This window comes from Belonocnema kinseyi, chromosome 3 (genome assembly GCF_010883055.1).
Source record: "Belonocnema kinseyi isolate 2016_QV_RU_SX_M_011 chromosome 3, B_treatae_v1, whole genome shotgun sequence".
Taxonomy (NCBI): domain Eukaryota; kingdom Metazoa; phylum Arthropoda; class Insecta; order Hymenoptera; family Cynipidae; genus Belonocnema; species Belonocnema kinseyi.
The window spans coordinates 76773748-76782953 of NC_046659.1; positions in this window are offsets into that span (position 1 = coordinate 76773748).

Consider the following 9206-nt stretch of genomic DNA (forward strand, 5'->3'; position numbering starts at 1 on the left):
GTTAGTAAAGGATTGCGAGAAAACATTGACACGATCAGTTTTTCCAATTTGTCGGACACTTTTCCTGTCGAACCACGATTTGGGAAGTCATAAACATTTTTGTTCTCTTTTTACCGCTTTACCCACTTGCTGACGAACGACGATGATTTTCCCATGTACTTTGCAGCTTGATTGTGAGACAATTTGGGACCTTTTTGGTGGGAACAAAGGAACACAGCCTCGAAGCGCGAAGCGTATACGGAACTCATTTTTTGTAACGTGGTAACAAGATGAGAATTGAAAGCAAACTGAATGTTAAATCAAAAAGCATGAAAGAGGGAGCTCTTCTTAATATTTTGACACCAAAATCATGTCGATACACCTTACCGACTGCGAGTAAAGCCACCCACGCTTTAACTTGACAGACTGTACGATAAAGGTTGAGAGTCGCTTTCACAGCCTTAAATTAGAAATGCTCGCAATTATTTATGGTATAGGGCAGTTTCGCGTTTACTTGCATGGTATATAATTTAAAATAGTTACTGATTGCAACTCTCTGGTGTTAGCTTTGAAGAAAAACAATATTGAAAAAGGAGATGAGATATGGAGCTTCGAAATTTCCACTATACAACTGAGCATCGCGAAGGTAGACAGATGACGCATGTAGATAGGATGAGCCAGTGCAATCAGTTAGTTGTAATTGCCTGTAATTCATTTGAAAAAAATTTGATATTAGCACGAAACCAACACAAATTTTATGATCTACGAAATGCGTTGTTTATACAAATTTAGAAAAGGGTGACTCTCATTGTTTTAAGCGCGTACTGCTTTGAACAAAATCTAATGCTTAAGTATCACAATGAACTTGACACCAAGGAAGCTCTAAAGTTTGCGAAACGATTCATAGAAGTTATTAGTTTCCTAAAATACGAAAAAAAATTAGCGAACACATAAAAAAATTTCTTAAAATGCATTGCGTTTAGGCCAAATCTGGACAAGGTCAAAAGAAAGGTTAAAGTAATTCCAAAAGGCGACAAACGTTTTGTTTGTGTACATAAAGACCACATCATCATGCGATCAAACTAAGCTTGCTATACGTTTAAGGGTGCGCTGATCACGAATCCTTGGCTCCTATCACCCCTACACGTCAGGATCAATGTCATTTAAAGGTCAACTTTATTGATTTGAGAGATATCACCTTTTTGAGCACACATTCTAAAAGAGCAGGAAATTTTACGTTCGGATTTGTTTTAACCCGCGGGTCCCCGTGATCACTATAGGTAAAAAAGAAAATCTCTTCGTAGGTCTTTCGCAAGTAAAGTACACGTTATTAGTTAATTTATTTTGTTAATAGCAGTGTATATATGACCTTCATATGACGTCTAGAGGTCACTAGGACCCACGGATTCGTGATCAGCGCATCTGAAAACGCATAGTCCACTTCATTTGGTCGGAGCACTTTTTGATTTCACTTTGTGATCCTGTGTTATTGTTCGGTTCAAATCAGCGAGGAAAAATCTGCGAGTATGTAATAAATTATCTGGTTAACAATAGTGTTTGCCATAATAGAGATTTCATTAAATTGAGTGCAAAAGCGAACGAGCATTCGAAAATAACACAAGACCGATACGCGAAGAATGCGAATAAGAAAAGGAAAGAGGCATACGAGTACAAAGTAGGTGACTTTGTTACGACTCAAAACTTCGACTTAACGAAAGGTGTTTCACCTAAAGTAATTCCTAGTTTGAAGAGACCACACGTGGTCATGAAGATTTTGCGAAACCGAAGGTACATTTTTGCCGGCATCGAAGGGTTCCAAACTCAGCGAAAATGTGAAAGAGTCTGGGAACCATCCAACATATGCTTAGGGATTTCTTCTAACAATTAATTTTTAAAAGAAAGAAAAACATGAATTTTAATGAACATTCTATTGGTTTCTCCGAGGATGGAGTTACGAGAGAGTAATGAGATAGATCGTGTAGAAGAGATCAGAGCTTAGCCGACCTTGGTCAATTACCCAAGTTTGTTTCAATTTTAGTTAGTTCTTACTTGCACGCCAAACCAAAACAATCCATCCTGACATCCCTCTATTACATGTATAAATAATAAAGGACCAGAGATGAAAAAAACTTAGAGAGATATGGTTTGGATTTCTCTTTTCTTTTATTTCCCTCGTTTTTAATTTTTATAAATCTCGCTCTAATGAGCGAGCTTAATATGTATCTTTAAAATATATTTTCCATATTCTAACTTTTTCCGTGAAATTAATTTGCATTTCCTTAGTATTTGTTTTTATAAAAAGTTATTGAATGATCATAAGTCTTTTTAAGTCTTATTGTACAATTTTTTTGTACGATTTGTTTTTTTAAAGCTTTTGTTTGTTTAAAAAATGTACTTTCGAGTTATGGGAAATACGAAAATGTATAGGGGGGCTGCCCTAAATACAATTTAAAAAAAACATTAAATCTTTGGACAAACGACACAAAACTGCATTAAAAATAAAATACTAAACATTTTAACAAAAAACGCAAGACATGAAAAAATTAATCAACGAAAGTTGTTCTCTCAAAATATGTCTACAGATTTGTTGCGAATTATTTTTTTATAGGATACGTATTTTTTGTTTGAATCGTTAAAAATAACATCAGTTTGCAATATCTGAGTAAGCAGTCCCAGAATAAGGTGCAAAAATAAATATACGAAACTTCTCGTCGCAACGCCCCGAAATTCGAGATAAGGTGTGCAATATTTTTCATGAGCTTAGCTAGATCTCCCGAATTTTCAGAACGTCCAGTCTATCACCTTTTCCAACTTGCTTAATTTTTTGAAAAAATTGATGCACTTCATAATATTTATTTTTTTGGATTATTTATAACTTACTTGAATTTTGAGTCAATCAATTTTTGTTACATACTTATTGATAATTTACATTATATTTTATTAAAATATCATTTTCTTACTTACGAAGTCTATCTTTTATATTAGAATTTAAATAAAGTCCTTACAATTATGTCTTGTAGACTTCTTCGAATTACACAGAAATGAAAATCTCCTTTTGTTTAATATCGGTAACTTCTATTCCTCGTGTAGAAAATTAAAATTTCTGAGATCATAATAAAAGAAATGAAAAGAAGGCAATTTCTTAAATATCATTCAAACATTATCTTCTAAAAGTTGTCTTGATCAAAGTTCACCTAAGAAATTACAAAACATTTTTAAAAAGTAAAACCATATAATTTTAACAAATATCCTTATGATGATTTTAAAGATATGGTATGAGTTATGACGTATTGATGTGGTCATTTCTGTATGTCGCTCTTTACCCCCTTTTTAATAACTAACAAGCAGCTGATTTGCTTCTTTGCTCATATACATGCACATCAAAATGCTCGTTAAGCATTTTGATTTGTCAGCTGTCCTTTTCAGTGCAACCTTAATTATAACTGCATTGATCAATAAATTATTTTGAATTTGTAATATAAAAAATCATTTTTTACTTATTGAGCTAATTTGGATATTTTTTTATTCATTTGCGAATTTTGAGATATTTTGTTGTATTAACATGACATCAAAAGGCACAATACTCCTAGATTCTATCAAACGAACGCTTAAAAATTCCTGACAAAAATTCTCGATAGTAAACAACCCGATATAGAATAATGGAGTTCACAGAATGTTTTCAATGATAACCGATGAAGTTGAAGAATCGATAAATTCTCACCGGTTCATGCACCACGCAAATGACTTATTTTTAAAAGGTGGAAAGAATTGATCAGTTTTTGATTGTATTATTCTAAACTTTATGGCAATATCTTATGAATTATAATTATAATGATCATTTTCTATAATTGGAATCTTGAATTGATATTTTATTTTGCAGCTTTCATAGTTTCACAGTATATGGATCACCATGCTATGACTTTAACAAGCTTGTCTGCAGTATTTTTTAAAATAAAACAATCATTCCGAAAGGCCGGCGCTAGGTTAACAGATACGGTATCTTTGAGGACAAAATTACGTAGTGAATAAAAGCTAGCCTTGAAGAAGAAACTTAACCCAACGAACCAAGATGGATTACATTTAAGATAAATGATTTTAATTCTTGCACGAATGCAGGTAAGCATATTCTCAAATCGAAACTTTGTTATCACATATCATTCTTAAAAGAAAAGCTAATTCATCTTTTCCTTCCATAGCTGAGTTTGGAAGAAATGGTCTTCGTGGAATATTCGGTGATTTAAAACAATTCGGTGGTTGGCTTGTCCTGGAAAAATCGTCGAATGCGACAAAATTAGAATGGAAAAATTCCACTTATACTATGCAGAAACTCGAATATGGAGCGAGTTACTTCTTCACTTTTCAAATTATAACTGACCCTTTAAACAGAAAAACTGTTATTGATGTGCGTAATTAGCCTGAAGTGGAAAATATTTAATTAACAATAATATTAATTATGCTTTCAATAAGAAAAAATATTATTTTTAGATCGACAAACTATACTTCACTATTGATCGTGAATCTTTAGTAAAAGAGCTCAATGACCCGATGGTCACTGCCTACTTTGATTATATGGTTGAAATAGCAGTCCTTTTTGGTGTTAACAAGAAAAATGCAGAAAAAGAATTAAAGGAAGTCCTCTGTTTTGAAATGAATCTAGCCATGGTAAGTTTAAATGATAACATTCTTATGTCATTTATAAAATTCATTTTTCTGTAAGAGAAGCCTCGGCAATATCTAGGCATTCAATTCATGATGCCCAGGCACACAATTCCCACGGTGCTACTGCTCCTACTCTCTACGGGTCCACGGCAACCGCTTTCGATAGGGTCCATGCACCCATCCACAACAATACCCGAACATCCAATCTCCAGGATATCCAGGCACCAAGCTTCTTAGGTACCCCGGATAACACCTTCAATAGTTTCCAGTCACTCAGCTTCCATGGTGTCCAGACACACAACTCCAATAGTGAACAAGCACCTATCTACCGCAGTGCCAAGGTGCTTTTATTCCAAAGTGCTGGGACATACAACCTTAACGGTGCACAAGCACTCGCCCAATATGCAACCTAAGCATCAAGCTTCCAAGGTGCCCTGGATTGCAACTGCAATGGTTTCCAGGCACCCAACTTCTAAGGTGCCCTGCTAAATAACTCCAACGGCGCTCACGCAATTATACACCACAATGCCCAAGTGCCTATCTTTCTTGGTGGCCAGGTGTATAAATTTAATGATGACCACATGCCGGCTTCTCACGAATCCAGAATGGTCACCCACCAGGGTGTTCAAGCACCCACCTCTCACGCCAGTCAAGCACCAGCCTGCAACGGTGGACAACTACCTAACTTTGTAAGCTTTAGCGAAACTTGCGCTCCATGCGGCAATGGGTCTCAAGCACATTCATATCACGCATCACAAATTTCCACAGCAAGCGATGCCCAGCCAATACGTGGCTATTGGAGAAATATCTACCTCTGTATGGTTTATCCAATGCCGCGCCAAGGAGCGAATACCCTTTATGGGCCCCCAAAACAAGAATTCAGTAGGAGGGATTTTGCAGATCTGGTGGTATTTTTAAACGAGGTCGACGCATACCTATATGCCACTAACATTCCTACGCATTTAAGGACACGTTTCGCGAAACCCTCCTTGCATGGAGACACGGCCCGATGGTAGGAACCTTACAAAGGTCTAGCCTTTAATTGAGATCGCTTTCGTAAACAGTTGATACAACATTTCGATAGTCCTGCCACGCAGAGCCGACTATCATCCACCCCTTGGTCACAGAAATAGTGTGAAAAAGAACCAGTAAGCGTCTTTCTACAGAAGAAAATGTTACTGAAACGACGCTTGAGAAGAACTGAACCCGAAAAGTAGCTGGTGGCGTCCTTTCTAGAATTGCTTCAGCCGACCATCCACCAGGGTATTCGAGCAACTGATATTTGCACCTACCATAATCTGGGGACTTTCGCCACCAACGCCGAGGCGGAGAAATCGACCGGTACTTCACTATTGAGAATGTGATATACAATCATCTCCTCCGACGCATACGCCGCGACTCTACATCTCACGCTGTCAAGGTGGTCGTAGTATACTGAATCTTCAATTTCTTTACAACCGCATTATTCGGGATACAGCCAATATAGTCGCAAATGGTAGGAAACCTTTTCTTAAAATGGTCAGGAAATGCGAACAAGTTAGCATAGAAGCGTTCCTTTGAAAAGCAGTGTAGGAGGCTGCTAAAACACTCAGCCATGATTTCAATATTAGGACTGAGCAAGATGCATAAAATATTATCTATCTCGAGTGCTCACTCCTGAAAGGCTGGATTAAGAAAGCACCGTTTTTCTGTGAACAGCTCATCGACAAGGGGATGCACGGCATATTCCACAGAAATGTGAAGGATCAGTCGATATCATATGAACTAAAGTTTGCTATCCTTAAATCACTTGCATTAAAGTCGGTCACGAAAGGCTTAATTTCGGCATATATCAAAAACACAATGCGAAACTAAGGGTGATTTAATACCATCTTTGTGGTTTTTATGGCATTAGCCTTAATCCCGCTCCTGTAAATCCTCCCAGGAAAATCGAGTCAATTCTCGAGAATGAGAATAGCCGCATATGCTGGAACTTCATTTCCTCGACAACTTTTTCTGTTACGCACTCAAAGCCTAACACAGTTCTCCTAAACTTTGAGAAACAAACCATATTCGGTATCGTGTTTTTGGCAAAAATTGCCCAAAACATTATGACCAAGGACAACTTAAAACAGAGTGAATCGAGTCCTAACCCCTATATTATGTATACTCCACGTTCCATATTATAACTTTACTGAATATATTATGATTTTACCTAATCAAATATATTCTTATCATTATCAACCCTTGCTCATCGACACAATAAATATTTGAGTCTCTTGATCTTAACCGATTGTGAGATCTGAAAGGTTTCTTAGAATAATTCCAAATTTAGGAGTTTAATTCGGTCATCAATGTCAGCTATAAGGGAGTTGCGATGGTTTTACCCAGAATATTTTAATAAGCTAGTCATCCTCATAGTTTGAGCTCTTGGAGGTGCCAATCTTTGACTGGTTAAGAATAGCCTAAAAATCATCCTTGCGTGTCCACAAGACGCTTAGAAACTTGCGAGAAAAAGCCAGGAGGTTGTCGCGATTGGGCTGCTCTGTGTTCTAAATGTGCATGAGAGTTTTACCGGATCATCGCATTACGTTCGTCACAGACTGTAACCACCTAAATCACAATCGTTAGGCATGGGTACAGCTAATATTTTATTGCGATTTCGCACGGCGCGAGTGCAGTTTGATAATATTTAAAATTAATACTTCCGAGTTTTATGGATCTTACTAATTCAAGTATACATTACAAGTTCTTTATAAAAACAATTTTTAGTGCAAATGGCTCCTAACTACAAATTTCGTTATTTACGTTGAAATTTTAGTAAAAACTAAAAGTAAAAAAACTAAAAAAAAAGTAATAAGTAAAAGTAAAAAGTAAAAGTACCTGTACTTTAAACAATTATTATGCCAGTGGAATTCATTAAAACACAGAAATAGCTTAACAATATTTATTGCCTTAAAAAAATACATTTTCAAACCATTCAAATATCTTTATTGACTAATACGTGGTCGTAAAATGCAATGCTTTTCTTGCTCGAACTCATATGTTTAATTTGCATTATTTACCAAGTTATTGTTATTTTTTAGATTCTCTTCACAAAGCTTTGTGCACCCGAAGCATCTAGATAAAAGTTAGGCATTAGTAAACATTTATTCTTCATTGAATATTACACAGCCACACAAAAAAAAGTGTGGGGATCTGGTAACAAGACGCAAGTATTTGTATGGATTTTGGGGCTCTGCATTCAAATTCGGTATTAAAAATCACCCATCACGTCATGGTTGAGCCATAACCTCAAAAAATGACGAAAAATCATGCACTGAAGCAAATAAATTTCAAAATAATGCCAGTGATGCAAATTTTCACTTCAAAAACATGTCGACAACTGTGAAGGATCAACCCTTGCCTGATATCAACTTATTTAACATAACTTTACCCAACAGAACCTGACCTCACTTAACCAGAATTAACCGAAATTTATTGAACTACACGTAAAGCTCTGGAAGCATATGTTCCCAATAGCAAATGTGTGCTACATCGAATGGGTCAACTCGAGCCTAACCTAGAAATAAACCTAACCTAGCCTAACCTAACCTAACATAACCTCACGAAACACAATTAAACTGATTGTGTTGTCCCGTTGTCTTTGCGGTACCGTTTGAATCAGCTTGGGCTTAAGCTGCAAAGAGGTCGAACATATCCTAATCTAAAAAAACCTGACCTAACCTAACCTAACTTAACTTCACGTAACACAATTAAACTCATTGTGTTGTCCCGTTGTGTTTGCGGTACCATTTCATTCAGCTTCGGCTTAACCTACATAGAGGTTTAAACTATCCTAACCTAACCGAACCTGACCTAACCTAACCTAGCCGAATGAAATTCAACCACACGTGTAGCTATGTAAGCGTACGGTTCTCAGTCTCAAATGTGTGCTATATTTAAAAGGTTAACTCGATCTTAACCTACAAATGAATCTAACTTAACAGAACCTAACGAAATTCTGCTTAACGCAACTGAACGTAACTTAAGTGTTCCCGTTGTAACACAATAAAATTCATTTCATTGTACTACAGGTGGTTAAAAATTTAGGCGCACATTACTCATTTGCGGACATTACTCATTTGCTCATATTGCGGACATTTGTTTAAATCCTGAATGCGAATTTGTCGGTATGTATAGTTATATTGAAACCTATTTTTATCATTATTTTTGTGTCTAACAATAACAAAAACTTTATACCGTTACCTTTATAGCCGTTAGAAATATCACATATGTCAAATAAATATTTTCTTCAGATAAACTTTATCTTTCGTCAGATAAACGTGCTGCAGTGTTTTTATCCATTTTAATGGTAAAATTTATTCCTGGGGGATACCTGGGGTTTCTATTCTGTGTAAATTTTTTTTAGATTCTCATATATAATGAGAAAGTATTAGTTTTATATGAAAAATCACTTCCTCGGATTTCATCAAATGCCGACGTTTTGAGGCCCCCTGAGTCAGAAAAACAAATTTTTACGTCGGTGTCTGTCCATCTGTCCGGCGTCGTCGTTGTTGTTGTGGTCTGTACACCGGATAACTTTCGTA